Source organism: Petromyzon marinus, chromosome 79, assembly GCF_048934315.1.
Source record: "Petromyzon marinus isolate PM22_M1 ecotype Great Lakes invasive population chromosome 79, UKy_Petmar_22M1.pri1.0, whole genome shotgun sequence".
Classification (NCBI taxonomy): domain Eukaryota; kingdom Metazoa; phylum Chordata; class Hyperoartia; order Petromyzontiformes; family Petromyzontidae; genus Petromyzon; species Petromyzon marinus.
Genome location: NC_133745.1, coordinates 22634285 through 22662171, shown reverse-complemented (window position 1 = coordinate 22662171; position 27887 = coordinate 22634285). Strand labels below are relative to the sequence as shown.

Below are 27887 nucleotides of genomic sequence, written 5' to 3'. Positions count from 1 at the left end.
GAGTGAGTGGGTGAGTGAGTGGGTGAGTGAGTAGGTGAGTGGGTGAGTAGGGGAGTGAGTAGGTGAGTGAGTGGGTGAGTAGGTGAGTGAGTGGGTGAGTAGGTGAGTGAGTAGGTGAGTGAGTAGGTGAGTGCGTGAGTGAGTGAGTGAGTAGGTGAGTAGGTGAGTGGGTGAGTGAGTAGGTGAGCGAGCTGGTGAGACTCACCAGAGATGTGCTTGTGAGGAGGAAGCTTTGGGTTACTGGTGGGAGTGTGAACGCTGCAGACGCGGATGAACGCTGCCATCAAGAGAATCAGCGCCAGTAGCATCAGCAGCACGGACCACCAATACACCTTCACGTGCGGAGACACGGGGAGACGCGGGGAGAGAGACACGGGGAGAGAGACACGGGGAGACACGGGGAGACGCGGGGAGAGAGACACGGGGAGACACGGGGAGACACGGGGAGAGAGACACGGGGAGACGCGGGGAGAGAGACACGGGGAGAGAGACACGGGGAGACACGGGGAGACGCGGGGAGAGAGACACGGGGAGACACGGGGAGACACGGGGAGAGAGACATGGGGAGAGAGACACGGGGAGACGCGGGGAGAGAGACACGGGGAGACGCGGGGAGACGCGGGGAGAGAGACGCGGGGACAGAGACACGGGGAGACGCGGGGAGAGAGACACGGGGAGACACGGGGAGACGCGGGGAGAGAGACACGGGGAGAGAGACACGGGGAGAGAGACACGGGGAGACACGGGGAGAGAGACACGGGGAGAGAGACGCGGGGAGAGAGACACGGGGAGAGAGACATGGGGAGACGCGGGGAGAGAGAGACACGGGGAGAGGGACACGGGGAGAGAGACGCGGGGAGAGAGACACGGGGAGAGAGAGACACGGGGAGAGAGACACAGGGAGACACGGGGAGACACGGGGAGGCGTGGGGAGAGAGACACAGGGAGAGAGACACGGGGAGAGAGACACGGGGAGAGAGACACGGGGAGACACGGGGAGACGCGGGGAGACACGGAGAGACACGGGGAGACGCGGGGAGAGAGAGACACGGGGAGACACGGGGTAAGAGACACGGGGAGACACAGGGGGAGAGAGACATGGGGAGAGAGACATGGGGAGAGAGACATGGGGAGAGAGACATGGGGAGACGCGGGGAGAGAGAGACACGGGGAGACACGGGGAGAGAGAAACGTGGAGAGAGACACGAGGAGAGAGACACGATGAGACATGGGGAGAGAGACACGGGGAGAGAGACACGGGGAGACACGGGGTAAGAGACACGGGGAGAGAGACATGGGGAGACACGGGGTAAGAGACACGGGGAGACACATGGGGAGAGAGACATGGGGAGAGAGACATGGGGAGACGCGGGGAGACACGGGGAGACACAGGGGGAGAGAGACACGGGGAGAGTGACACGGGGAGAGAGACACGGGGGAGAGACACGGGGAGTGAGTGAGTGTCTAAGTGAGTAAGTGTCTAAATGAGTGAGTGTCTAAGTGACTGTCTAAGTGTCTAAGTGAGTGTCTAAGTTACTGTCTAAGTGTCTAAGTGAGTGTATGAGTGAGTAATTGTCTAAGTGAGTGTCTAAGTAAGTGAGTGTCTAAGTAAGTGAGTGTCTAAGTGAGTCTCTAAGTGAGAGTCTAAGTGAGTGTCTAAGTGTCTAAGTGAGTGTCTAAGTGAGTGTCTGAGTGAGTGTCTAAGTGTTTAAGTGAGTGTCTAAGCGTCTAAGTAAGTGAGTGTCTAAGTGTCTAAGTAAGTGAGTGTCTAAGTAAGTGAGTGTCTAAGTGTCTAAGAAAGTGAGTGTCTAAGTGTCTAAGTAAGTGAGTGTCTAAGTAAGTGAGTGTCTAAGTGAGTGTCTAAGTGTCTAAGTGAGTGTCAAAGTGAGTGTGTAAGTGAGCGTCTAAGTGTCTAAGTGAGTGTCTACGTGAGTGTCTAAGTAAGTGTCTAAGTGAGTGAGTGTCTAAGTGAGTGTCTAAGTGTCTAAGTGAGTGTCTAAGTGTCTAAGTGAGTGAGTGTCTAAGTGTCTAAGTGAGTGTCTAAGTGAGTGCGTGTCTAAGTGAGTGTCTAAGTGAGTGTCTAAGTGAGTGTCTAAGTGAGTGTCTAAGTGAGTGAGTGTCTAAGTGAGTGTCTAAGTGAGTGTCTAAGTGTCTAAGTGAGTGTCTAAGTGACTGTCTAAGTGTCTAAGTGAGTGTATGAGTGAGTAATTGTCTAAGTGAGTGTCTAAATAAGTGAGTGTCTAAGTAAGTGTCTAAGTGAGTGTCTAAGTGTCTAAGTGAGTGTCTGAGTGAGTGTCTAAGTGTCTAAGTGAGTGTCTAAGCGTCTAAGTAAGTGAGTGTCTAAGTGTCTAAGTAAGTGAGTGTCTAAGTAAGTGAGTGGCTAAGTGTCTAAGAAAGTGAGTGTCTAAGTAAGTGAGTGTCTAAGTGAGTGTCTAAGTGAGTGTCAAAGTGAGTGTCTAAGTGAGTGTCTAAGTGTCTAAGTGAATGTCTACGTGAGTGTCTAAATAAGTGTCTAAGTGAGTGAGTGTCTAAGTGAGTGTCTAAGTGTCTAAGTGAGTGAGTGTCTAAGTGTCTAAGTGTCTAAGTGAGTGTCTAAGTGAGTGTCTAAGTGAGTGCGTGTCTAAGTGAGTGTCTATGTGAGTGTCTAAGTGAGTGAGTGTCTAAATGAGTGTCTAAGTGAGTGAGTGTCTAAGTGTCTAAGTGTATAAGTGAGTGTCTAAGTGAGTGTCTAAGTGTCTAAGTGAGTGTCTAAGTGTCTAAGTGAGTGTCTAAGTGTCTAAGTGAGTGTCTAAGTGAGTGTCTAAGTGAGTGTCTAAGTGTCTAAGTGAGTGTCTAAGTGTCTAAGTGAGTGTCTAAGTGAGTGTCTAAGTGAGTGTCTAAGTGAGTGTCTAAGTGAGCTGTACCCTGATCCACGTGGCGATGTCCTGGTACAGCTCAGGGTTGAAGATGGCCTTCTTGAGGCGTGCCAGCCAGTGAGTGTCTAAGTGAGTGTCTAAGTGTTTAAGTGTCTAAGTGTCTAAGTGAGTGTCTAAGTGATTGAGTGTCTAAGTGTTTAAGTGAGTGTCTAAGTGTCTAAGTGAGTGAGTGTCTAAGTGAGTGAGTGTCTAAGTGAGTGTCTAAGTGTCTAAGTGTCTAAGTGAGTGTCTAAGTGTCTAAGTGTCTAAGTGAGTGTCTAAGTGAGTGTCTAAGTGTCTAAGTGAGTGTCTAAGTGTCTAAGTGAGTGTCTAAGTGAGTGTCTAAGTGAGTGTCTGAGTGAGTGAGCGTCTAGGCGAGCTGTACCCTGATCCACGTGGCGATGTCCTGGTACAGCTCAGGGTTCAAGATGGCCTTCTTGAGGCGTGCCAGCCAGCGAGTGTCTAAGTGGGTGTCTAAGTGTCTAAGTGAGTGTCTAAGTGTCTAAGTGTCTAAGTGAGTGTCTAAGTGAGTGTCTAAGTGTCTAAGTGAGTGTCTAAGTGTCTAAGTGTCTAAGTGAGTGTCTAAGTGAGTGTCTAAGTGAGTGTCTAAGTGAGCTGTACCCTGATCCACGTGGCGATGTCCTGGTACAGCTCAGGGTTCAAGATGGCCTTCTTGAGGCGTGCCAGACAGTGAGTGTCTAAGTGAGTGTCTAAGTGAGTGAGTGTCTAAGTGTCTAAGTGAGTGTCCAAGTGAGTGTCTAAGTGTCTAAGTGAGTGTCTAAGTGAGTGTCTAAGTGAGTGTCTAAGTGAGTGAGTGTCTAAGTGAGTGTCTAAGTGAGTGTCTAAGTGTCTAAGTGAGTGTCTAAGTGAGTGTCTAAGTGAGTGTCTAAGTGTCTAAGTGTCTAAGTGAGTGTCTAAGTGAGTGTCTAAGTGAGTGTCTAAGTGAGCTGTACCCTGATCCACGTGGCGATGTCCTGGTACAGCTCAGGGTTCAAGATGGCCTTCTTGAGGCGTGCCAGACAGTGAGTGTCTAAGTGAGTGTCTAAGTGAGTGAGTGTCTAAGTGTCTAAGTGAGTGTCCAAGTGAGTGTCTAAGTGTCTAAGTGAGTGTCTAAGTGAGTGTCTAAGTGAGTGTCTAAGTGAGTGAGTGTCTAAGTGAGTGTCTAAGTGAGTGTCTAAGTGTCTAAGTGAGTGTCTAAGTGAGTGTCTAAGTGAGTGTCTAAGTGAGTGTCTAAGTGAGTGTCTAAGTGTCTAAGTGTCTAAGTGTCTAAGTGAGTGTCTAAGTGTCTAAGTGAGTGTCTAAGTGTCTAAGTGAGTGTCTAAGTGAGTGTCTAAGTGAGTGTCTAAGTGTCTACGTGAGTGTCTAAGTGTCTAAGTGAGTGTCTAAGTGAGTGAGTGAGTGTCTAAGTGAGTGTCTAAGTGTCTAAGTGAGTGTCTAAGTGTCTAAGTGAGTGTCTAAGTGTCTAAGTGAGTGTCTAAGTGAGTGTCTAAGTGAGTGAGTGTCTAAGTGAGTGTCTAAGTGAGCTGTACCCTGATCCACGTGGCGATGTCCTGGTACAGCTCGGGGTTGAAGATGGCCTTCTTGAGGCGTGCCAGCCAGCGAGTGTCTAAGTGAGTGTCTAAGTGTCTAAGTGAGTGTCTAAGTGAGTGTCTAAGTGTCTAAGTGAGTGTCTAAGTGAGTGTCTAAGTGAGTGTCTAAGTGTCTAAGTGTCTAAGTGAGTGTCTAAGTGTCTAAGTGAGTGTCTAAGTGAGTGTCTAAGTGAGTGTCTGAGTGAGTGAGCGTCTAGGCGAGCTGTACCCTGATCCACGTGGCGATGTCCTGGTACAGCTCGGGGTTGAAGATGGCCTTCTTGAGGCGTGCCAGACAGCGAGTGTCTAAGTGAGTGTCTAAGTGACTGTCTAAGTGAGTGTCTAAGTGAGTGTCTAAGTGTCTAAGTGTCTAAGTGAGTGTCTAAGTGAGCTGTACCCTGATCCACGTGGCGATGTCCTGGTACAGCTCAGGGTTGAAGATGGCCTTCTTGAGGCGTGCCAGACAGCGAGTGTCTAAGTGAGTGTCTAAGTGTCTAAGTGAGTGTCTAAGTGAGTGTCTACGTGAGTGTCTAAGTGAGTGTCTAAGTGTCTAAGTGAGTGTATAAGTGAGTGTCTAAGTGAGTGAGTGTCTAAGTGAGTGTCTAAGTGAGTTTCTAAGTGAGTGTCTAAGTGTCTAAGTGAGTGTCTAAGTGTCTAAGTGAGTGTCTAAGTGAGTGTCTAAGTGTCTAAGTGAGTGTCTAAGTGTCTAAGTGAGTGTCTAAGTGAGTGTCTAAGTGAGTGTCTAAGTGAGTGTCTAAGTGAGTGTCTAAGTGTCTAAGTGAGTGTCTAAGTGAGTGTCTAAGTGAGTGAGTGTCTAAGTGAGTGTCTAAGTGTCTAAGTGAGTGTCTAAGTGAGTGTCTAAGTGTCTAAGTGAGTGTCTAAGTGAGTGTCTAAGTGAGTGTCTAAGTGAGTGTCTAAGTGTCTAAGTGAGTGTCTAAGTGAGTGTCTAAGTGAGTGTCTAAGTGAGTGTCTAAGTGTCTAAGTGAGTGTCTAAGTGTCTAAGTGAGTGTCTAAGTGAGTGTCTAAGTGAGCTGTACCCTGATCCACGTGGCGATGTCCTGGTACAGCTCGGGGTTGAAGATGGCCTTCTTGAGGCGTGCCAGATAGCGAGTGTCTAAGTGAGTGTCTAAGTAAGTGTCTAAGTGAGTGTCTAAGTGATTGTCTAAGTGAGTGTCTAAGTGAGCTGTACCCTGATCCACGTGGCGATGTCCTGGTACAGCTCGGGGTTGAAGATGGCCTTCTTGAGGCGTGCCAGCCAGCGAGTGTCTAAGTGAGTGTCTAAGTGTCTAAGTGAGTGTCTAAGTGAGTGTCTAAGTGAGTGTCTAAGTGAGTGTCTAAGTGAGCTGTACCCTGATCCACGTGGCGATGTCCTGGTACAGCTCAGGGTTGAAGATGGCCTTCTTGAGGCGTGCCAGCCAGCGAGTGTCTAAGTGAGTGTCTAAGTGTCTAAGTGACTAAGTGAGTGTCTAAGTGAGTGTCTAAGTGAGTGTCTAAGTGTCTAAGTGAGTGTCTAAGTGTCTAAGTGAGCGTCTAAGTGAGTGTCTAAGTGTCTAAGTGTCTAAGTGAGTGTCTAAGTGTCTAAGTGAGTGTCTAAGTGTCTAAGTGAGTGTCTAAGTGAGTGTCTAAGTGTCTAAGTGAGTGTCTAAGTGAGTGTCTAAGTGAGTGTCTAAGTGTCTAAGTGAGTGTCTAAGTGAGTGTCTAAGTGAGTGTCTAAGTGTCTAAGTGAGTGTCTAAGTGAGTGTCTAAGTGAGCTGTACCCTGATCCACGTGGCGATGTCCTGGTACAGCTCAGGGTTGAAGATGGCCTTCTTGAGGCGTGCCAGACAGTGAGTGTCTAAGTGAGTGTCTAAGTGTCTAAGTGAGTGTCTAAGTGTCTAAGTGTCTAAGTGAGTGTCTAAGTGAGTGTCTAAGTGTCTAAGTGAGTGGCTAAGTGTCTAAGTGAGTGTCTAAGTGAGTGTCTAAGTGAGTGTCTAAGTGTCTAAGTGAGTGTCTAAGTGTCTAAGTGAGTGTCTAAGTGAGTGAGTGTCTAAGTGAGCTGTACCCTGATCCACGTGGCGATGTCTTGGTACAGCTCGGGGTTGAAGATGGCCTTCTTGAGGTGTGCCAGCCAGTGAGTGTCTAAGTGAGTGTCTAAGTGTCTAAGTGAGTGTCTAAGTGTCTAAGTGAGTGTCTAAGTGAGTGTCTAAGTGTCTAAGTGAGTGGCTAAGTGTCTAAGTGTCTAAGTGAGTGTCTAAGTGTCTAAGTGAGTGTCTAAGTGAGTGTCTAAGTGAGTGTCTAAGTGTCTAAGTGAGTGTCTAAGTGAGTGTCTAAGTGAGTATCTAAGTGAGTGTCTAAGTGTCTAAGTGTCTAAGTGAGTGGCTAAGTGTCTAAGTGTCCAAGTGAGTGTCTAAGTGAGTGTCTAAGTGTCTAAGTGAGTGTCTAAGTGAGTGTCTAAGTGAGTGTCTAAGTGTCTAAATGAGTGTCTAAGTGAGTGTCTAAGTGAGTGTCTAAGTGAGCGAGTGTCTAAGTGAGTGTCTAAGTGAGTGTCTAAGTGAGTAAGTGTCTAAGTGAGTGGCTAAGTGTCTAAGTGTCCAAGTGAGTGTCTAAGTGAGTGTCTAAGTGTCTAAGTGAGTGTCTAAGTGAGTGTCTAAGTGAGTGTCTAAGTGAGTGTCTAAGTGTCTAAATGAGTGTCTAAGTGAGTGTCTAAGTGAGTGTCTAAATGAGCGAGTGTCTAAGTGAGTGTCTAAGTGAGTGTCTAAGTGAGTAAGTGTCTAAGTGAGTGTCTAAGTGTCTAAGTGTCTAAGTGAGTGTCTAAGTGAGTGTCTAAGTGAGTGTCTAAGTGAGCTGTACCCTGATCCACGTGGCGATGTCCTGGTACAGCTCAGGGTTGAAGATGGCCTTCTTGAGGCGTGCCAGCCAGTGAGTGTCTAAGTGAGTGTCTAAGTGTCTAAGTGAGTGTCTAAGTGTCTAAGTGAGTGTCTAAGTGAGTGTCTAAGTGAGTGTCTAAGTGAGCTGTACCCTGATCCACGTGGCGATGTCCTGGTACAGCTCAGGGTTGAAGATGGCCTTCTTGAGGCGTGCCAAACAGCGAGTGTCTAAGTGAGTGTCTAAGTGTCTAAGTGTCTAAGTGAGTGTCTAAGTGAGTGTCTAAGTGAGTGTCTAAGTGTCTAAGTGAGTGTCTAAGTGAGTGTCTAAGTGTCTAAGTGAGTGTCTAAGTGAGTGTCTAAGTGTCTAAGTGAGTGTCTAAGTGTCTAAGTGAGTGTCTAAGTGAGTGTCTAAGTGAGTGTCTAAGTGAGTGAGTGTCTAAGTGAGCTGTACCCTGATCCACGTGGCGATGTCCTGGTACAGCTCGGGGTTGAAGATGGCCTTCTTGAGGCGTGCCAGCCAGCGAGTGTCTAAGTGAGTGTCTAAGTGTCTAAGTGAGTGTCTAAGTGAGTGTCTGAGTGTCTAAGTGAGTGTCTAAGTGTCTAAGTGAGTGTCTGAGTGAGTGTCTAAGTGTCTAAGTGTCTAAGTGAGTGTCTAAGTAAGTGTCTAAGTAAGTGTCTAAGTGAGTGTCTAAGTGAGTGTCTGAGTGAGCGAGCGTCTAGGCGAGCTGTACCCTGATCCACGTGGCGATGTCCTGGTACAGCTCGGGGTTGAAGATGGCCTTCTTGAGGCGTGCCAGCCAGCGAGTGTCTAAGTGAGTGTCTAAGTGAGTGTCTAAGTGAGTGTCTAAGTGAGTGTCTAAGTGTCTAAGTGTCTAAGTGAGTGTCTAAGTGAGCTGTACCCTGATCCACGTGGCGATGTCCTGGTACAGCTCGGGGTTGAAGATGGCCTTCTTGAGGCGTGCCAGCCAGTGAGTGTCTAAGTGAGTGTCTAAGTGTCTAAGTGTCTAAGTGAGTGTCTAAGTGAGTGTCTAAGTGAGTGTCTAAGTGTCTAAGTGTCTAAGTGAGTGTCTAAGTGAGTGTCTAAGTGAGTGTCTAAGTGAGTGTCTAAGTGAGTGTCTAAGTGAGCTGTACCCTGATCCACGTGGCGATGTCCTGGTACAGCTCGGGGTTGAAGATGGCCTTCTTGAGGCGTGCCAGCCAGCGAGTGTCTAAGTGAGTGTCTAAGTGAGTGTCTAAGTGAGTGTCTAAGTGAGTGTCTAAGTGTCTAAGTGTCTAAGTGAGTGTCTAAGTGAGCTGTACCCTGATCCACGTGGCGATGTCCTGGTACAGCTCGGGGTTGAAGATGGCCTTCTTGAGGCGTGCCAGACAGTGAGTGTCTAAGTGAGTGTCTAAGTGTCTAAGTGAGTGTCTAAGTGAGTGTCTAAGTGTCTAAGTGACTAAGTGAGTGTCTAAGTGTCTAAGTGTCTAAGTGAGTGTCTAAGTGAGTGTCTAAGTGTCTAAGTGAGTGTCTAAGTGAGTGTCTAAGTGTCTAAGTGAGTGTCTAAGTGTCTAAGTGAGTGTCTAAGTGAGTGTATAAGTGTCTAAGTGAGTGTCTAAGTGAGTGTCTAAGTGTCTAAGTGAGTGTCTAAGTGAGTGTCTAAGTATCTAAGTGAGTGTCTGAGTGAGTGAGTGTCTAAGTGAGCTGTACCCTGATCCACGTGGCGATGTCCTGGTACAGCTCAGGGTTGAAGATGGCCTTCTTGAGGCGTGCCAGCCAGCGAGTGTCTAAGTGAGTGTCTAAGTGAGTGTCTAAGTGAGTGTCTAAGTGAGTGTCTAAGTGTCTAAGTGTCTAAGTGAGTGTCTAAGTGAGCTGTACCCTGATCCACGTGGCGATGTCCTGGTACAGCTCGGGGTTGAAGATGGCCTTCTTGAGGCGTGCCAGACAGTGAGTGTCTAAGTGAGTGTCTAAGTGTCTAAGTGAGTGTCTAAGTGAGTGTCTAAGTGTCTAAGTGACTAAGTGAGTGTCTAAGTGTCTAAGTGTCTAAGTGAGTGTCTAAGTGAGTGTCTAAGTGTCTAAGTGAGTGTCTAAGTGAGTGTCTAAGTGTCTAAGTGAGTGTCTAAGTGTCTAAGTGAGTGTCTAAGTGAGTGTATAAGTGTCTAAGTGAGTGTCTAAGTGAGTGTCTAAGTGTCTAAGTGAGTGTCTAAGTGAGTGTCTAAGTATCTAAGTGAGTGTCTGAGTGAGTGAGTGTCTAAGTGAGCTGTACCCTGATCCACGTGGCGATGTCCTGGTACAGCTCAGGGTTGAAGATGGCCTTCTTGAGGCGTGCCAGCCAGCGAGTGTCTAAGTGGGTGTCTAAGTGTCTAAGTGTCTAAGTGAGTGTCTAAGTGAGTGTCTAAGTGTCTAAGTGAGTGTCTAAGTGAGTGTCTAAGTGTCTAAGTGAGTGTCTAAGTGAGTGTCTAAGTGTCTAAGTGAGTGTGTAAGTGAGTGTCTAAGTGAGCTGTACCCTGATCCACGTGGCGATGTCCTGGTACAGCTCGGGGTTGAAGATGGCCTTCTTGAGGCGTGCCAGACAGTGAGTGTCTATGTGAGTGTCTAAGTGTCTAAGTGTCTAAGTGAGTGTCTAAGTGAGTGTCTAAGTGTCTAAGTGAGTGTCTAAGTGAGTGTCTAAGTGTCTAAGTGAGTGTCTAAGTGAGTGTCTAAGTGTCTAAGTGAGTGTGTAAGTGAGTGTCTAAGTGTCTAAGTGAGTGTCTAAGTGAGTGTCTAAGTGAGTGTCTAAGTGTCTAAGTGTCTATGTGAGTGTCTAAGTGAGTGTCTAAGTGAGTGTCTAAGTATCTAAGTGAGTGTCTAAGTGAGTGTCTAAGTGAGCTGTACCCTGATCCACGTGGCGATGCCCTGGTACAGCTCAGGGTTGAAGATGGCCTTCTTGAGGCGTGCCAGACAGTGAGTGTCTAAGTGAGTGTCTAAGTGTCTAAGTGTCTAAGTGAGTGTCTAAGTGAGTGTCTAAGTGTCTAAGTGAGTGTCTAAGTGTCTAAGTGAGTGTCTAAGTGAGTGTCTAAGTGTGTAAGTGAGTGTCTAAGTGAGTGTCTGAGTGAGTGAGTGTCTAAGTGAGTATCTAAGTGTCTAAGTGAGTGTCTAAGTGTCTAAGTGAGTGTCTAAGTGTCTAAGTGAGTGTCTAAGTGTCCAAGTGAGTGTCTAAGTGAGTGTCTGAGTGAGTGAGCGTCTATGTGAGTGTCTAAGTGAGTGTCTGAGTGAGTGTCTAAGTGTCTAAGTGAGTATCTAAGTGTCTAAGTGAGTGAGTTTCTAAGTGTCTAAGTGTCTAAGTGAGTGTCTAAGTGAGTGCGTGTCTAAGTGAGTGTCTATGTGAGTGTCTAAGTGAGTGTCTAAGTGAGTGTCTAAGTGTCTAAGTGAGTGTCTAGGCGAGCTGTACCCTGATCCACGTGGCGATGTCCTGGTACAGCCCAGGGTTGAAGATGGCCTTCTTGAGGCGTGCCAGCCAGCGAGTGTCTAAGTGAGTGTCTAAGTGTCTAAGTGAGTGTCTAAGTGAGTGTCTAAGTGAGTGTCTAAGTGTCTAAGTGAGTGTCTAAGTGTCTAAGTGAGTGTCAAAGTGAGTGTCTAAGTGTCTAAGTGAGTGTCTAAGTGTCTAAGTGAGTGTCTAAGTGAGTGTCTAAGTGTCTAAGTGTCTAAGTGTCTAAGTGAGTGTCTAAGTGTCTAAGTGTCTAAGTGAGTGTCTAAGTGAGTGTCTAAGTGAGCTGTACCCTGATCCACGTGGCGATGTCCTGGTACAGCTCGGGGTTGAAGATGGCCTTCTTGAGGCGTGCCAGCCAGCGAGTGTCTAAGTGAGTGTCTAAGTGTCTAAGTGTCTAAGTGAGTGTCTGAGTAAGTGAGTGTCTAAGTGAGCTGTACCCTGATCCACGTGGCGATGTCCTGGTACAGCTCGGGGTTGAAGATGGCCTTCTTGAGGCGTGCCAGCGGGCCGTCAGCGTCAACGGGACGACAGCGAGAGAAAGCGTCACAGTAGCCCCGGAAATCGCTGCAGGCTGCTCCTGGCTGTAGGCGAATCACGGAGCCATTGAAGTGAGCAGCCAGCAGCGGAGAGCTGGAGCTGACGCACGAGCCTGCCACTCCTGGAGATAGCAGAGCAGAGGGTGGAGAGGGAGAGGGAGCGGGGGTGAGGGCGTGTCTGTGTCTAACAAACAGCACCACCAACGCCGGTGTGTCTCTCTCGCTCCCCCCGTGTGTCTCTCTCGCTCACCCCGTGTCTCGCTCTCACCGTGTCTCTCTCCCCGTGTCTCTTCCCCTGTGTCTCTCTCTCCCCTTGTGTCTCTCGCTCCCCCCATGTCTCTCTCCCCGTGTTTCTCTCTCCCCGTGTCTCTCTCCCCGTGTCTCTCTCTCCCCGTCTCTCTCCCCGTGTCTCTCTCCCCCCGTGTCTCTCCCTCCCCGTGTCTCTCTCTCTCCCCGTGTCTCTCCCCGTCTCTCCCCGTGTCTCTCTCTCCCCGTGTCTCTCTCCCCCCGTGTCTCTCTCTCCACGTGTCTCTCCCCGTGTCTCTCTCTCCCCGTGTCTCTCTCTCCCCGTGTCTCTCTCTCCCCGCGTCTCTCTCTCCCCGTGTCTCTCCCCGTCTCTCCCCGTGTCTCTCTCTCCCCGTGTCTCTCTCTCCCCGTGTCTCTCTCTCCCCGTGTCTCTCTCCCCCCGTGTCTCTCCCTCCCCGTGTCTCTTTCTCTCCCCGTGTCTCTCCCCGTCTCTCCCCGTGTCTCTCTCTCCCCGTGTCTCTCTCCCCCCGTGTCTCTCCCCCCGTGTCTCTCTCTCCACGTGTCTCTCCCCGTGTCTCTCTCTCCCCGTGTCTCTCTCTCCCCGTGTCTCTCTCTCCCCGTGTCTCTCTCTCCCCGTGTCTCTCTCTCCCCCTGTCTCTCTCTCCCCCTGTCTCTCTCCCCGTGTCTCTCTCTCCCCGTGTCTCTCCCCGTGTCTCTCCCTCCCCGTGTCTCTCCCCCTCCGTGTCTCTCGCTCCCCCTGTCTCTCTCCCCGTGTCTCTCTCTCCCCCTGTTTCTCTCCCCGTGTCTCTCTCTCCCCGTGTCTCTCCCCGTGTCTCTCCCTCCCCGTGTCTCTCCCCCTCCGTGTCTCTCTCTCCGCGTGTCTCTCTCTCCCCGTGTCTCTCTCTCCCCATGTGTCTCTCTCTCCCCGTGTCTCTCTCTCCCCGTGTCTTCCCCCCCATGTCTCTCTCTCCCTGTGTCTCTCTCTCCCCGTGTCTCTCTCTACCCGTGTCTCTCTCTCCCCGTGTCTCTCTCCCCCCGTGTCACTCTCCCCGTGTCTCTCTCTCTCCCCGTGTCTCTCTCTCCCCGTGTCTCTCACTCCCCATGTCTCTCTCTCCCCGTGTCTCTCTCTCCCCGTGTCTCTCTCTCCCCGTGTCTCTCCCCGTGTCTCTCTCTCCCCGTGTCTCTCCCCGTGTCTCTCCCCGTGTCTCTCCCCATGTCTCTCTCTCCCCGTGTCTCTCTCTCCCTGTGTCTCTCCCCGTCTCTCATCGTGTCTCTCTCCACCCGTGTCTCTCCCCCCGTGTCTCTCTCTACCCGTGTCTCTCTCTCCCCGTGTCTCTACCCTTGTCTCTCTCTCCCCGTGTCTCTCTCTCCCCCCGTGTCTCTCTCTCTCCGTGTCTCTCTCTCCCCCCGTGTCTCTCTCCCCGTGTCTCTCTCTCCCCGTCTCTCCCAGTGTCTCTCTCTCTCCCCGTGTCTCTCTCGCCCCCTGTCTCTCTCCCCGTGTCTCTCTCTCCCCGTGTCTCTCTCTCTCCCCCCGTGTCTCTCTCTCCCCGTCTCTCCCCGTGTCTCTCTCTCCCCGTGTCTCTCTCTCCCCGTGTCTCTTTCTCCCCGTGTCTCTCTCCCCGTGTCTCTCTCTCCCCGTGTCTCTCTCTCCCCCGGTCTCTCTCTCCCCGTGTCTCTCTCCCCCCATGTCTCTCTCCCCCCGTGTCTCTCTCCCCGTGTCTCTCTCTCCCCGTGTCTCTCTCCCCGTCTCTCCCAGTGTCTCTCTCTCCCCGTGTCTCTCTCTCCCTGTGTCTCTCCCCGTCTCTCCCAGTGTCTCTCTCTCCCCCTGTCTCTCTCTCACCGTGTCTCTCTCTACCCAGGTCTCTCTCTCCCCGTGTGTCTCTCTCCCCGTGTCTCTCTCCCCGTGTCTCTCCCCGTGTCTCTCTCCCCGTGTCTCTCTCTCCCCCTGTCTCTCTCTCCCCCTGTCTCTCTCCGCGTGTCTCTCTCTCCCCGTCTCTCTCCCCGTGTCTATCTCTCCCCGTGTCTCTCCCCGTGTCTCTCCCTCCCCGTGTCTCTCTCCCCGTGTCTCTTTCTCCCCGTGAGTCTCTCTCTCCCCGTGTGTCTCTCTCTCCCCGTGTCTCTCGCTCCCCGTGTCTTCCCCCCCATGTCTCTCTCTCCCCGTGTCTCTCTCTCCCCGTGTCTCTCTCTCCCCGTGTCTCTCTCTCCCCGTGTCTCTCTCTCCCCGTGTCTCTCTCTCCCCGTGTCTCTCCCCGTGTCTCTCCCCCCCCCGTGTCTCTCTCTCCCCGTGTCTCTCCCCGTCTCTCCCCGTGTCTCTCTCCCCCCGTGTCTCTCCCCCCGTGTCTCTCTCTCCCCGTGTCTCTCTCTCACCGTGTCTCTCTCTCCCCGTGTCTCTCCCCTTGTATCTCTCTCCCCGTGTCTCTCTCTCCCCCCGTGTCTCTCTCTCCCTGTGTCTCTCTCTCCCCCCGTGTCTCTCTCTCCCCGTGTCTCTCTCTCCCCGTCTCTCCCAGTTTCTCTCTCTCCCCGTGTCTCTCTCGCCCCCTGTCTCTCTCCCCGTGTCTCTCTCTCTCCCCCCGTGTCTCTCTCTCCCCGTGTCTCTCCCCGTGTCTCTCTCTCCCCGTGTCTCTCTCTCCCCGTGTCTCTTCTCCCCGTGTCTCTCTCTCTCCCCGTGTCTCTCTCTCCCCGTGTCTATCTCTCCCCGTGTCTCTCTCTCCCCGTGTCTCTCTCCCCCAGTGTCTCTCTCCCCCCGTGTCTCTCTCCCCGTGTCTCTCTCTCCCCGTGTCTCTCTCCCCGTCTCTCCCAGTGTCTCTCTCTCCCCGTGTCTCTCTCCCCCCGTGTCTCTCTCCCCGTGTCTCTCTCTCCCCGTCTCTCCCCGTGTCTCTCTCTCCCCGTGTCTCTCTCTCCCCGTGTCTCTTTCTCCCCGTGTCTCTCTCCCCGTGTCTCTCTCTCCCCGTGTCTCTCTCTCCCCCGGTCTCTCTCTCCCCGTGTCTCTCTCCCCCCATGTCTCTCTCCCCCCGTGTCTCTCTCCCCGTGTCTCTCTCTCCCCGTGTCTCTCTCCCCGTCTCTCCCAGTGTCTCTCTCTCCCCGTGTCTCTCTCTCCCTGTGTCTCTCCCCGTCTCTCCCAGTGTCTCTCTCTCCCCCTGTCTCTCTCTCACCGTGTCTCTCTCCCCGTGTCTCTCCCCGTGTCTCTCTCCCCGTGTCTCTCTCTCCCCCTGTCTCTCTCTCCCCCTGTCTCTCTCCGCGTGTCTCTCTCTCCCCGTCTCTCTCCCCGTGTCTATCTCTCCCCGTGTCTCTCCCCGTGTCTCTCCCTCCCCGTGTCTCTCTCCCCGTGTCTCTTTCTCCCCGTGAGTCTCTCTCTCCCCGTGTGTCTCTCTCTCCCCGTGTCTCTCGCTCCCCGTGTCTTCCCCCCCATGTCTCTCTCTCCCCGTGTCTCTCTCTCCCCGTGTCTCTCTCTCCCCGTGTCTCTCTCTCCCCGTGTCTCTCTCTCCCCGTGTCTCTCTCTCCCCGTGTCTCTCCCCGTGTCTCTCCCCCCCCCGTGTCTCTCTCTCCCCGTGTCTCCCCGTGTCTCCCCCCGTGTCTCTCCCCCCGTGTCTCTCTCTCCCCGTGTCTCTCTCTCACCGTGTCTCTCTCTCCCCGTGTCTCTCCCCTTGTATCTCTCTCCCCGTGTCTCTCTCTCCCCCCGTGTCTCTCTCTCCCTGTGTCTCTCTCTCCCCCCGTGTCTCTCTCTCCCCGTGTCTCTCTCTCCCCGTCTCTCCCAGTTTCTCTCTCTCCCCGTGTCTCTCTCGCCCCCTGTCTCTCTCCCCGTGTCTCTCTCTCTCCCCCCGTGTCTCTCTCTCCCCGTGTCTCTCCCCGTGTCTCTCTCTCCCCGTGTCTCTCTCTCCCCGTGTCTCTTCTCCCCGTGTCTCTCTCTCTCCCCGTGTCTCTCTCTCCCCGTGTCTCTCTCTCCCCGTGTCTCTCTCCCCCAGTGTCTCTCTCCCCCCGTGTCTCTCTCCCCGTGTCTCTCTCTCCCCGTGTCTCTCTCCCCGTCTCTCCCAGTGTCTCTCTCTCCCCGTGTCTCTCTCCCCCCGTGTCTCTCTCCCCGTGTCTCTCTCTCCCCGTGTCTCTCCCCGTGTCTCTCCCCGTGTCTCTCTCTCCCCGTGTCTCTCTCTCCCCGTGTCTCTCTCTCCCCGTGTCTCTCTCTCCCCGTGTCTCTCTCTCCCCGTGTCTCTCCCCGTGTCTCTATCTCCCCCTGTCTCTCTCCCCGTGTCTCTCTCTCCCCGTATCTCTCTCTCCCCCTGTCTCTCTCCCCGTGTCTCTCTCTCCCCGTGTCTCTCCCCCCGTGTCCCTCTCTCCCCGTGTCTCTCTCCCCGTGTCTCTCTCTCCCCGTGTCTCTCTCCCCGTATCTCTCTCTCCCCCTGTCTCTCTCCCCGTGTCTCTCTCTCCCCGTGTCTCTCCCCCAGTGTCTCTCTCTCCCCGTGTCTCTCCCCGTCTCCCCCCGTGTCTCTCTCCCCACCGTGTCTCTCTCTCCCCGTGTCTACCCCCCCGTGTCTCTCTCCCCCCGTGTCTCTCTCTCCCCGTGTCTCTCTCTCTCCCCGTGTCTCTCCCCGTCTCCCCCCGTGTCTCTCTCCCCACCGTGTCTCTCTCTCCCCGTGTCTACCCCCCCGTGTCTCTCTCCCCCCGTGTCTCTCTCTCCCCGTGTCTCTCGCTCTCCCCGTGTCTCTCTCTCCCCGTGTCTCTTCTCCCCGTGTCTCTCTCTCTCCCCGTGTCTCTCTCTCCCCGTGTCTATCTCTCCCCGTGTCTCTCTCTCCCCGTGTCTCTCTCCCCCAGTGTCTCTCTCCCCCCGTGTCTCTCTCCCCGTGTCTCTCTCTCCCCGTGTCTCTCTCCCCGTCTCTCCCAGTGTCTCTCTCTCCCCGTGTCTCTCTCCCCCCGTGTCTCTCTCCCCGTGTCTCTCTCTCCCCGTCTCTCCCCGTGTCTCTCTCTCCCCGTGTCTCTCTCTCCCCGTGTCTCTTTCTCCCCGTGTCTCTCTCCCCGTGTCTCTCTCTCCCCGTGTCTCTCTCTCCCCCGGTCTCTCTGTCCCCGTGTCTCTCTCCCCCCATGTCTCTCTCCCCCCGTGTCTCTCTCCCCGTGTCTCTCTCTCCCCGTGTCTCTCTCCCCGTCTCTCCCAGTGTCTCTCTCTCCCCGTGTCTCTCTCTCCCTGTGTCTCTCCCCGTCTCTCCCAGTGTCTCTCTCTCCCCCTGTCTCTCTCTCACCGTGTCTCTCTCTACCCAGGTCTCTCTCTCCCCGTGTGTCTCTCTCCCCGTGTCTCTCTCCCCGTGTCTCTCCCCGTGTCTCTCTCCCCGTGTCTCTCTCTCCCCCTGTCTCTCTCTCCCCCTGTCTCTCTCCGCGTGTCTCTCTCTCCCCGTCTCTCTCCCCGTGTCTATCTCTCCCCGTGTCTCTCCCCGTGTCTCTCCCTCCCAGGGTCTCTCTCCCCGTGTCTCTTTCTCCCCGTGAGTCTCTCTCTCCCCGTGTGTCTCTCTCTCCCCGTGTCTCTCGCTCCCCGTGTCTTCCCCCCCATGTCTCTCTCTCCCCGTGTCTCTCTCTCCCCGTGTCTCTCTCTCCCCGTGTCTCTCTCTCCCCGTGTCTCTCTCTCCCCGTGTCTCTCTCTCCCCGTGTCTCTCCCCGTGTCTCTCCCCCCCCCGTGTCTCTCTCTCCCCGTGTCTCCCCGTGTCTCCCCCCGTGTCTCTCCCCCCGTGTCTCTCTCTCCCCGTGTCTCTCTCTCACCGTGTCTCTCTCTCCCCGTGTCTCTCCCCTTGTATCTCTCTCCCCGTGTCTCTCTCTCCCCCCGTGTCTCTCTCTCCCTGTGTCTCTCTCTCCCCCCGTGTCTCTCTCTCCCCGTGTCTCTCTCTCCCCGTCTCTCCCAGTTTCTCTCTCTCCCCGTGTCTCTCTCGCCCCCTGTCTCTCTCCCCGTGTCTCTCTCTCTCCCCCCGTGTCTCTCTCTCCCCGTGTCTCTCCCCGTGTCTCTCTCTCCCCGTGTCTCTCTCTCCCCGTGTCTCTTCTCCCCGTGTCTCTCTCTCTCCCCGTGTCTCTCTCTCCCCGTGTCTATCTCTCCCCGTGTCTCTCTCTCCCCGTGTCTCTCTCCCCCAGTGTCTCTCTCCCCCCGTGTCTCTCTCCCCGTGTCTCTCTCTCCCCGTGTCTCTCTCCCCGTCTCTCCCAGTGTCTCTCTCTCCCCGTGTCTCTCTCCCCCCGTGTCTCTCTCCCCGTGTCTCTCTCTCCCCGTGTCTCTCCCCGTGTCTCTCCCCGTGTCTCTCTCTCCCCGTGTCTCTCTCTCCCCGTGTCTCTCTCTCCCCGTGTCTCTCTCTCCCCGTGTCTCTCTCTCCCCGTGTCTCTCCCCGTGTCTCTATCTCCCCCTGTCTCTCTCCCCGTGTCTCTCTCTCCCCGTATCTCTCTCTCCCCCTGTCTCTCTCCCCGTGTCTCTCTCTCCCCGTGTCTCTCCCCCCGTGTCCCTCTCTCCCCGTGTCTCTCTCCCCGTGTCTCTCTCTCCCCGTGTCTCTCTCCCCGTATCTCTCTCTCCCCCTGTCTCTCTCCCCGTGTCTCTCTCTCCCCGTGTCTCTCCCCCAGTGTCTCTCTCTCCCCGTGTCTCTCCCCGTCTCCCCCCGTGTCTCTCTCCCCACCGTGTCTCTCTCTCCCCGTGTCTACCCCCCCGTGTCTCTCTCCCCCCGTGTCTCTCTCTCCCCGTGTCTCTCGCTCTCCCCGTGTCTCTCCCCGTCTCTTCCCGTGTCTCTCTCCCCCCGTGTCTCTCCCCCCGTGTCTCTCCCCCCGTGTCTCTCTCTCCCCGTGTCTCTCTCTCCCCGTGTCTCTCTCTCCCCGTGTCTCTCCCCCCCCCGTGTCTCTCTCTCCCCGTGTCTCTCCCCTTGTCTCTCTCTCCCCGTGTCTCTCCCCGTGTCTCTCTCTCCCCGTGTCTCTCTCTCCCCGTGTCTCTCTCTCCCCGTGTCTCTCTCCCCGTGTCTCTCTCTCCCCGTGTCTCTCTCTCCCCGTGTCTCTCCCCCCCCCGTGTCTCTCTCTCCCCGTGTCTCTCCCCTTGTCTCTCTCTCCCCGTGTCTCTCCCCGTGTCTCTCTCTCCCCGTGTCTCTCTCTCCCCGTGTCTCTCTCTCCCCGTGTCCCCCCCCCCGTGTCTCTCTCTCCCCGTGTCTCTCTCTCCCCGTGTCTCTCTCTCCCCGTCTCTCCCAGTGTCTCTCTCCCCCCGTGTCTCTCCCCGTGTCTCTCCCTCCCCGTGTCTCTCCCCCTCCGTGTCTCTCCCCCCGTGTCTCTCTCTCCCCGTGTCTCTCTCTCCCCGTGTCTCTCTCTCCCCGTGTCTCTCTCTCCCCGTGTCTCTCTCTCCCCGTGTCTCTCTCTCCCCCTGTCTCTCTCCCCGTGTCTCTCTCTCCCCGTGTCTCTCCCCCCGTGTCTCTCCCCCCGTGTCTCTCTCTCCACGTGTCTCTCTCTCCCCGTGTCTCTCCCCGTGTCTCTCTCCCCGTGTCTCTCTCTCCCCGTGTGTCTCTCTCCGGTTTCCCTCCCCCCGTATCTCTCTCCCCGTGTCTCTCCCCCCGTGTCTCTCCCCGTGTCTCTCTCTCTCTCCCCGTGTCTCTCTCTCCCTGTGTCTCTCTCTCCCCGTGTATCTCTCTCCCCGTGTCTCTCTCTCCCCGTGTCTCTCTCTCCCCGTGTCTCTCTCTCCCCGTGTCTCTCTCTCCCCGTGTCTCCCCCACCGTGTCTCTCTCCCCGTGTCTCTCCCCGTGTCTCTCTCTCCCCGTGTCTCTCCCCCCGTGTCTCTCCCCGTGTCTCTCTCTCCCCGTGTCTCTCTCTCCCCGTGTCTCTCCCCCCGTGTCTCCCCCTGTGTCTCTCTCTCCCCGTGTCTCTCTCTCCCCGTGCCTCTCTCTCTCTCTCTCTCTTTCTCCCCGTGTCTCTCTCTCTCTCCCCGTGTCTCTCTCTCCCCGTGTCTCTCTCTCCCCGTGTCTCTCTCCCCCCGTGTCTCTCCCTCCCCGTGTCTCTCCCCCTCTGTGTCTCTCCCCCCGTGTCTCTCCCCGTGTCTCTCTCTCCCCGTGTCTCTCCCCCTCCGTGTCTCTCTCTCCCCGTGTCTCTCCCCATCTCTCCCCGTGTCTCTCTCCCCCCGTGTCTCTCTCCCCGTGTCTCTCTCTCCCCGTGTGTCTCTCCCCGTGTCTCTCTCCGTCGCTCTCTCTCCCCGTGTCTCTCCCTGTGTCTCTCCCTCCCCGTGTCTCTCTCTCCCCGTGTCTCTCTCTCCCCGTGTCTCTCCCCCCCGTGTCTCTCCCCCCCGTGTCTCTCTCTCCCCGTGTCTCTCTCTCCCCGTGTCTCTCTCTCTCCCCGTGTCTCTCTCTCCCCGTGTCTCTCTCTCCCCGTGTCTCTCTCTCTCCCCGTGTCTCTCTCTCCCCGTGTCTCTCTCTCCCCGTGTGTCCCCCCCCGTGTCTCTCTCTCCCCGTGTCTCTCCCCCCGTGTCTCTCTCTCCCCGTGTCTCTCTCCCCGTGTCTCTCTCTCCCCGTGTCTCTCTCTCCCCGTGTCTCTCTCTCCCCGTCTCCCCCTGTGTCTCTCTCTCCCCGTGTCTCTCTCTCCCCGTGTCTCTCCCCCCGTGTCTCTCCCCATGTCTCTCTCCCCGCGTCTCTCTCTCCCCGTGTCTCTCTCTCCCCGTGTCTCTCTCTCCCCGCGTCTCTCTCTCCCCGTGTCTCTCTCTCAGTGTCTCTCTCTCCCCGTGTCTCTCTCCCCGTGTCTCTCTCTCCCCGTGTCTCTCTCTCCCCGTGTCTCTCCCCCCGTGTCTCTCTCTCTCCCCGTGTCTCTCTCTCCCCGTGTCTCTCTCTCTCTCCCCGTGTCTCTCTCTCCCCGTGTCTCTCTCTCCCCGTGTCTCTCTCTCCCCGTGTCTCCCCCCCCCGTGTCTCTCTCTCCCCGTGTCTCTCTCTCTCCCCGTGTCTCTCTCTCCCCGTGTCTCTCTCTCCCCGTGTCTCTCTCTCTCCCCGTGTCTCTCTCTCCCCGTGTCTCTCTCTCCCCGTGTCTCCCCCCCCGTGTCTCTCTCTCCCCGTGTCTCTCCCCCCGTGTCTCTCTCTCCCCGTGTCTCTCTCCCCGTGTCTCTCTCTCCCCGTGTCTCTCTCTCCCCGTGTCTCTCTCTCCCCGTCTCCCCCTGTGTCTCTCTCTCCCCGTGTCTCTCTCTCCCCGTGTCTCTCCCCCCGTGTCTCTCCCCGTGTCTCTCTCCCCGCGTCTCTCTCTCCCCGTGTCTCTCTCTCCCCGTGTCTCTCTCTCCCCGCGTCTCTCTCTCCCCGTGTCTCTCTCTCAGTGTCTCTCTCTCCCCGTGTCTCTCTCCCCGTGTCTCTCTCTCCCCGTGTCTCTCTCTCCCCGTGTCTCTCCCCCCGTGTCTCTCTCTCTCCCCGTGTCTCTCTCTCCCCGTGTCTCTCTCTCTCTCCCCGTGTCTCTCTCTCCCCGTGTCTCTCTCTCCCCGTGTCTCTCTCTCCCCGTGTCTCCCCCCCCCGTGTCTCTCTCTCCCCGTGTCTCTCCCCGTGTCTCTCCCCCCGTGTCTCTCCCCGTGTCTCTCTCTCCCCGTGTCTCTCTCCCCGTGTCTCTCTCCCCGTGTCTCTCTCTCCCTGTGTCTCTCTCTCCCCGTGTCTCTCCCCCGTGTCTCTCCCCGTGTCTCTCTCTCCCCGTGTCTCTCTCTCTCTCTCTCCCTGTGTTTCTCTCTCTCTCTCTCTCCCCGTGTCTCTCTCTCTCTCCCCGTGTCTCCCCCTCCGTGTCTCCCCCTCTGTGTCTCCCCCCCCGTGTCTCTCCCCGTGTCTCTCTCCCCCCGTGTCTCTCTCTCTCCCCGTGTCTCTCTCTCCCCGTGTCTCTCTCTCTCCCCGTGTCTCTCTCTCCCCGTGTCTCCCCCCCCCGTGTCTCTCTCTCCCCGTGTCTCTCCCCGTGTCTCTCTCTCCCCGTGTCTCTCCCCGTGTCTCTCTCTCTCTCCCCGTCTCTCCCCCCGTGTCTCTCTCTCCCCGTGTCTCTCTCTCCCCGTGTCTCTCTCTCCCCGTGTCTCTCTCTCCCCGTGTCTCTCTCTCCCCGTGTCTCTCCCCGTCTCTCTCTCTCCCCGTGTCTCTCCCTGTGTCTCTCCCTCCCCGTGTCTCTCTCCCCCCGTGTCTCTCTCTCTCTCCCCGTGTCTCTCTCTCCCCGTGTCTCTCTCTCCCCGTGTCTCTCCCCCGTGTCTCTCCGTGTCTCTCTCTCCCCGTGTCTCTCTCTCTCTCTCCCCGTGTCTCTCTCTCTCTCCCCGTGTCTCCCCCTCCGTGTCTCCCCCTCTGTGTCTCCCCCCCCGTGTCTCTCCCCGTGTCTCTCTCTCCCCGTGTCTCTCTCCCCGTGTCTCTCTCTCTCTCCGTGTCTCTCCCCCCGTGTCTCTCCCCCCGTGTCTCTCTCTCCCTGTGTCTCTCTCCCCGTGTCTCTCTCTCCCCGCGTCTCTCTCTCCCCGTGTCTCTCTCTCAGTGTCTCTCTCTCCCCGTGTCTCTCTCCCCGTGTCTCTCTCTCCCCGTGTCTCTCTCTCCCCGTGTCTCTCCCCCCGTGTCTCTCTCTCTCCCCCGTGTCTCTCTCTCCCCGTGTCTCTCTCTCTCTCCCCGTGTCTCTCTCTCCCCGTGTCTCTCTCTCCCCGTGTCTCTCTCTCCCCGTGTCTCTCTCTCCCCGTGTCTCCCCCCCCCGTGTCTCTCTCTCCCCGTGTCTCTCCCCGTGTCTCTCCCCCCGTGTCTCTCCCCGTGTCTCTCTCTCCCCGTGTCTCTCTCCCCGTGTCTCTCTCCCCGTGTCTCTCTCTCCCTGTGTCTCTCTCTCCCCGTGTCTCTCCCCCGTGTCTCTCCCCGTGTCTCTCTCTCCCCGTGTCTCTCTCTCTCTCTCTCCCTGTGTTTCTCTCTCTCTCTCTCTCCCCGTGTCTCTCTCTCTCTCCCCGTGTCTCCCCCTCCGTGTCTCCCCCTCTGTGTCTCCCCCCCCGTGTCTCTCCCCGTGTCTCTCTCCCCCCGTGTCTCTCTCTCTCCCCGTGTCTCTCTCTCCCCGTGTCTCTCTCTCTCCCCGTGTCTCTCTCTCCCCGTGTCTCCCCCCCCCGTGTCTCTCTCTCCCCGTGTCTCTCCCCGTGTCTCTCTCTCCCCGTGTCTCTCCCCGTGTCTCTCTCTCTCTCCCCGTCTCTCCCCCCGTGTCTCTCTCTCCCCGTGTCTCTCTCTCCCCGTGTCTCTCTCTCCCCGTGTCTCTCTCTCCCCGTGTCTCTCTCTCCCCGTGTCTCTCCCCGTCTCTCTCTCTCCCCGTGTCTCTCCCTGTGTCTCTCCCTCCCCGTGTCTCTCTCCCCCCGTGTCTCTCTCTCTCTCCCCGTGTCTCTCTCTCCCCGTGTCTCTCTCTCCCCGTGTCTCTCCCCCGTGTCTCTCCGTGTCTCTCTCTCCCCGTGTCTCTCTCTCTCTCTCCCTGTGTTTCTCTCTCTCTCTCTCTCCCCGTGTCTCTCTCTCTCTCCCCGTGTCTCCCCCTCCGTGTCTCCCCCTCTGTGTCTCCCCCCCCGTGTCTCTCCCCGTGTCTCTCTCTCCCCGTGTCTCTCTCCCCGTGTCTCTCTCTCTCTCCGTGTCTCTCCCCCCGTGTCTCTCCCCCCGTGTCTCTCTCTCCCTGTGTCTCTCTCCCCGTGTCTCTCTCTCCCCGTGTCTCTCTCCCCGTGTCTCTCCGACCTCTCTGCATGCAGCACAGGTGACACATCTCTCCCAGTGTCTCTCCCCCCGTGTCTCTCTCTCCCAGTGTCTCTCCCCCCGTGTCTCTCTCTCCCCGTGTCTCTCTCTCCCCGTGTCTCTCCCCCCGTGTCTCTCCGACCTCTCTGCATGCAGCACAGGTGACACATCTCTCCCAGTGTCTCTCCCCCCGTGTCTCTCTCTCCCCGTGTCTCTCTCCCCGTGTCTCTCTCTCCCCGTGTCTCTCCGACCTCTCTGCATGCAGCACAGGTGACACATCTCTCCCAGTGTCTCTCCCCCCGTGTCTCTCTCTCCCCGTGTCTCTCTCCCCGTGTCTCTCCGACCTCTCTGCATGCAGCACAGGTGACACATCTCTCCCAGTGTCTCTCCCCCCGTGTCTCTCTCTCCCCGTGTCTCTCTCCCCGTGTCTCTCCGACCTCTCTGCATGCAGCACAGGTGACACATCTCTCCCAGTGTCTCTCCCCCCGTGTCTCTCTCTCCCCGTGTCTCTCTCCCCGTGTCTCTCTCTCCCCGTGTCTCTCCCCGTGTCTCTCCCCCCGTGTCTCTCCGACCTCTCTGCATGCAGCACAGGTGACACATCTCTCCCAGTGTCTCTCCCCCCGTGTCTCTCTCTCCCCGTGTCTCTCTCCCCGTGTCTCTCTCTCCCCGTGTCTCTCCGACCTCTCTGCATGCAGCACAGGTGACACATCTCTCCCAGTGTCTCTCCCCCCGTGTCTCTCTCTCCCCGTGTCTCTCTCTCCCCGTGTCTCTCCGACCTCTCTGCATGCAGCACAGGTGACACATCTCTCCCAGTGTCTCTCCCCCCGTGTCTCTCTCTCCCCCCGTGTCTCTCTCTCTCCCCGTGTCTCTCCGACCTCTCTGCATGCAGCACAGGTGACACATCTCTCCCAGTGTCTCTCCCCCCGTGTCTCTCTCTCCCCGTGTCTCTCTCTCCCCGTGTCTCTCCCCGTGTCTCTCCCCCTCCGTGTCTCTCTCTCCCCGTGTCTCTCTCTCCCCGTGTCTCTCCGACCTCTCTGCATGCAGCACAGGTGACACATCTCTCCCAGTGTCTCTCCCCCCGTGTCTCTCTCCCCGTGTCTCTCTCCCCGTGTCTCTCTCTCCCCGTGTCTCTCCCCCCGTGTCTCTCCGACCTCTCTGCATGCAGCACAGGTGACACATCTCTCCCAGTGTCTCTCCCCCCGTGTCTCTCTCTCCCCGTGTCTCTCTCTCCCCGTGTCTCTCCGACCTCTCTGCATGCAGCACAGGTGACACATCTCTCCCAGTGTCTCTCCCCCCGTGTCTCTCTCTCCCCGTGTCTCTCTCTCCCCGTGTCTCTCTCTCCCCGTGTCTCTCTCTCCCCCCGTGTCTCTCCGACCTCTCTGCATGCAGCACAGGTGACACATCTCTCCCAGTGTCTCTCCCCCCGTGTCTCTCTCTCCCCGTGTCTCTCTCTCCCCGTGTCTCTCTCTCCCCGTGTCTCTCTCTCCCCGTGTCTCTCTCTCCCCCCGTGTCTCTCCGACCTCTCTGCATGCAGCACAGGTGACACATCTCTCCCCGTGTCTCTCTCTCCCCGTGTCTCTCTCCCCCCGTGTCTCTCTCTCCCCGTGTCTCTCTCCCCGTGTCTCTCCGACCTCTCTGCATGCAGCACAGGTGACACATCTCTCCCAGTGTCTCTCCCCCCGTGTCTCTCTCTCCCCGTGTCTCTCTCTCCCCGTGTCTCTCCCCGTGTCTCTCCCCCTCCGTGTCTCTCTCTCCCCGTGTCTCTCTCTCCCCGTGTCTCTCCGACCTCTCTGCATGCAGCACAGGTGACACATCTCTCCCAGTGTCTCTCCCCCCGTGTCTCTCTCCCCGTGTCTCTCTCCCCGTGTCTCTCTCTCCCCGTGTCTCTCCCCCCGTGTCTCTCCGACCTCTCTGCATGCAGCACAGGTGACACATCTCTCCCAGTGTCTCTCCCCCCGTGTCTCTCTCTCCCCGTGTCTCTCTCTCCCCGTGTCTCTCTCTCCCCGTGTCTCTCTCTCCCCGTGTCTCTCTCTCCCCCCGTGTCTCTCCGACCTCTCTGCATGCAGCACAGGTGACACATCTCTCCCCGTGTCTCTCTCTCCCCGTGTCTCTCTCCCCCCGTGTCTCTCTCTCCCCGTGTCTCTCTCCCCGTGTCTCTCCGACCTCTCTGCATGCAGCACAGGTGACACATCTCTCGGTCATCCTCGGTGTCGCTGCAGCTGCACTCCTCCAGGCCAAAGCGTTCACAGATGGAGCCAGAACACTGCTGCTCAGAGACACGGGGGGAGAGAGAGAGACACGGGGGGAGAGAGAGACACGGGGAGAGACACGGGGAGAGAGAGACACGGGGAGAGAGAGACACGGGGAGAGACACGGGGAGAGACACGGGGAGAGAGAGACACGGGGAGAGAGAGACACGGGGAGAGACACGGGGAGAGAGAGACACGGGGAGAGAGAGACACGGGGAGAGACACGGGGAGAGACACGGGGAGAGACACGGGGAGAGAGAGACACGGGGAGAGAGAGACACGGGGAGAGAGAGAGACACAGGGAGAGAGAGACACGGGGAGAGAGAGAGACACGGGGAGAGAGAGACACGGGGAGAGAGAGAGACACGGGGAGAGAGAGAGAGACACGGGGAGAGAGAGAGAGAGACACGGGGAGAGAGAGACACGGGGGGGAGACACAGGGAGAGACACGGGGGGAGACACGGGGGGAGACACGGGGGAAGACACAGGGAGAGAGAGAGAGAGACACGGGGGGAGAGAGAGAGACACGGGGAGATAGACATGGGGAGAAAGACACGGGGAGAGAGAGACACGGGGAGAGAGAGACACGAGGAGAGAGAGACACGGGGAGAGAGAGACACGGGGAGAGAGAGACACGGGGAGAGAGAGACGCGGGGAGAGAGAGACACGGTGAGAGAGAGACACGGGGAGAGAGAGACACGGGGAGAGAGAGACAAGGGGAGAGAGAGACAAGGGGAGAGAGAGACAAGGGGAGAGAGAGACACGGGGAGAGAGAGACAAGGGGAGAGAGAGACACGGGGAGAGAGAGACACGGGGAGAGACACGGGGTGAGACACGGGGAGGAGACACGGGGGGAGAGACACGGGGAGAGAGAGACACGGGGAGAGAGAGACACGGGGAGAGAGACACGGGGAGTGAGAGACACAGGGAGAGATGGACAGAGACACAGGGAGAGATGGAGAGAGACATGGGGAAAGAGAGACACGGGGAGAGAGAGACACGGGGAGAGAGAGACACGGGGAGAGACACGGGGAGAGAGAGACACGGGGGCAGAGAGACACGGCGAGAGAGAGACACGGGGAGAGAGAGACACGGGGAGAGAGAGACACGGGGAGAGACACGGGGTGAGACACGGGGAGGAGACACGGGGGGAGAGACACGGGGAGAGAGAGACACGGGGGGAGAGAGACATGGGGGGAGAGAGACACGGGGGGAGAGAGACACGGGGGAGAGAGAGAGAGACACGGGGAGAGAGAGAGACACGGGGGGAGAGAGACACGGGGAGAGAGAGACACGGGGAGAGAGAGACACGGGGAGAGAGAGAGAGAGAGACACGGGGAGAGAGAGAGACACGGGGAGAGAGACACGGGGGGGGAGACACAGGGAGAGACACGGGGTGAGACACGGGGAGAGAGACACGGGGGGAGAGAGACACGGGGGGAGAGAGACACGGGGGGAGAGAGACACGGGGGAGAGAGAGACACGGGGAGAGAGAGACACGGGGAGAGAGAGACACGGGGAGAGAGAGACACGGGGAGAGAGAGACACGGGGAGAGAGAGACACGGGGAGAGAGAGACGGGGAGAGAGACACGGGGGGAGAGGGGGGGAGTCAAGGGACGTTTGGCGCTAGTTCAGTGCTAGTTTATTACCAGTTTATCACCAGTTAAGCGCTAGTTTAGTGGTAGTTAAGCGCTAGCTTATTACTAGTTTATTACTAGTTCAGTGCTAGTTTATTACTAGTTTATTACTAGTTCAGTGCTAGTTTATTACCAGTTTATCACCAGTTTATTACTAGTTTAGCACTAGTTTAGTGGTAGTTTAGTGCTAGTTTATCGCCAGTTTATCGCCAGTTTATCACCAGTTTATCGCCAGTTTATCGCCAGTTTATCGCCAGCTAGGCGCGGGCTGAGCTCTAGTTAGGTGGTAGTTTAGTGCTAGTTTATCACCAGTTTATCACCAGTTTATCACCAGTTTATCGCCAGTTTATCACCAGTTTATCACCAGTTTATCACCAGTTTATCACCAGTTTATCACCAGTTTATCACCAGTTTATCACCAGTTTATCGCCAGTTTATCACCAGTTTATCACCAGTTTATCACCAGTTTATCGCCAGTTTATCACCAGTTTATCACCAGTTTATCACCAGTTTATTACCAGTTTAGCACTAGTTTAGTGGTAGTTTAGTGCTAGTTTATTACCAGTTTAGCGCTGGTTTATCACCAGTTTATCACCAGTTTATCACCAGTTTATTACTAGTTTAGCACTAGTTTAGTGGTAGTTTAGTGCTAGTTTATTACCAGTTTATCGCCAGTTTATCACCAGTTTATCACCAGTTTATCACCAGTTTATCACCAGTTTAGCGCTAGTTTATCACCAGTTTTATCGCCAGTTTATCACCAGTTTATCACCAGTTTATCACCAGTTTATTACCAGTTTATCACCAGTTTATCACCAGTTTTATCAC

At 56.1% G+C, this 27887-nt stretch overlaps 1 long non-coding RNA gene across 1 annotated transcript; it reads right to left on the bottom strand.

The window, feature by feature from the left end:
* Window positions 1–184: 184 nt before the first annotated feature.
* LOC142907469 (uncharacterized) lies at window positions 185–25804 on the bottom strand. Its single transcript, XR_012931026.1, has 3 exons — window positions 25336–25804; window positions 11192–11412; window positions 185–332 (listed from the first exon to the last, which is right to left on the bottom strand). It is a non-coding gene; the product is annotated as an uncharacterized LOC142907469 (long non-coding RNA).
* Between the last annotated feature and the right edge of the window lie 2083 nt (window positions 25805–27887).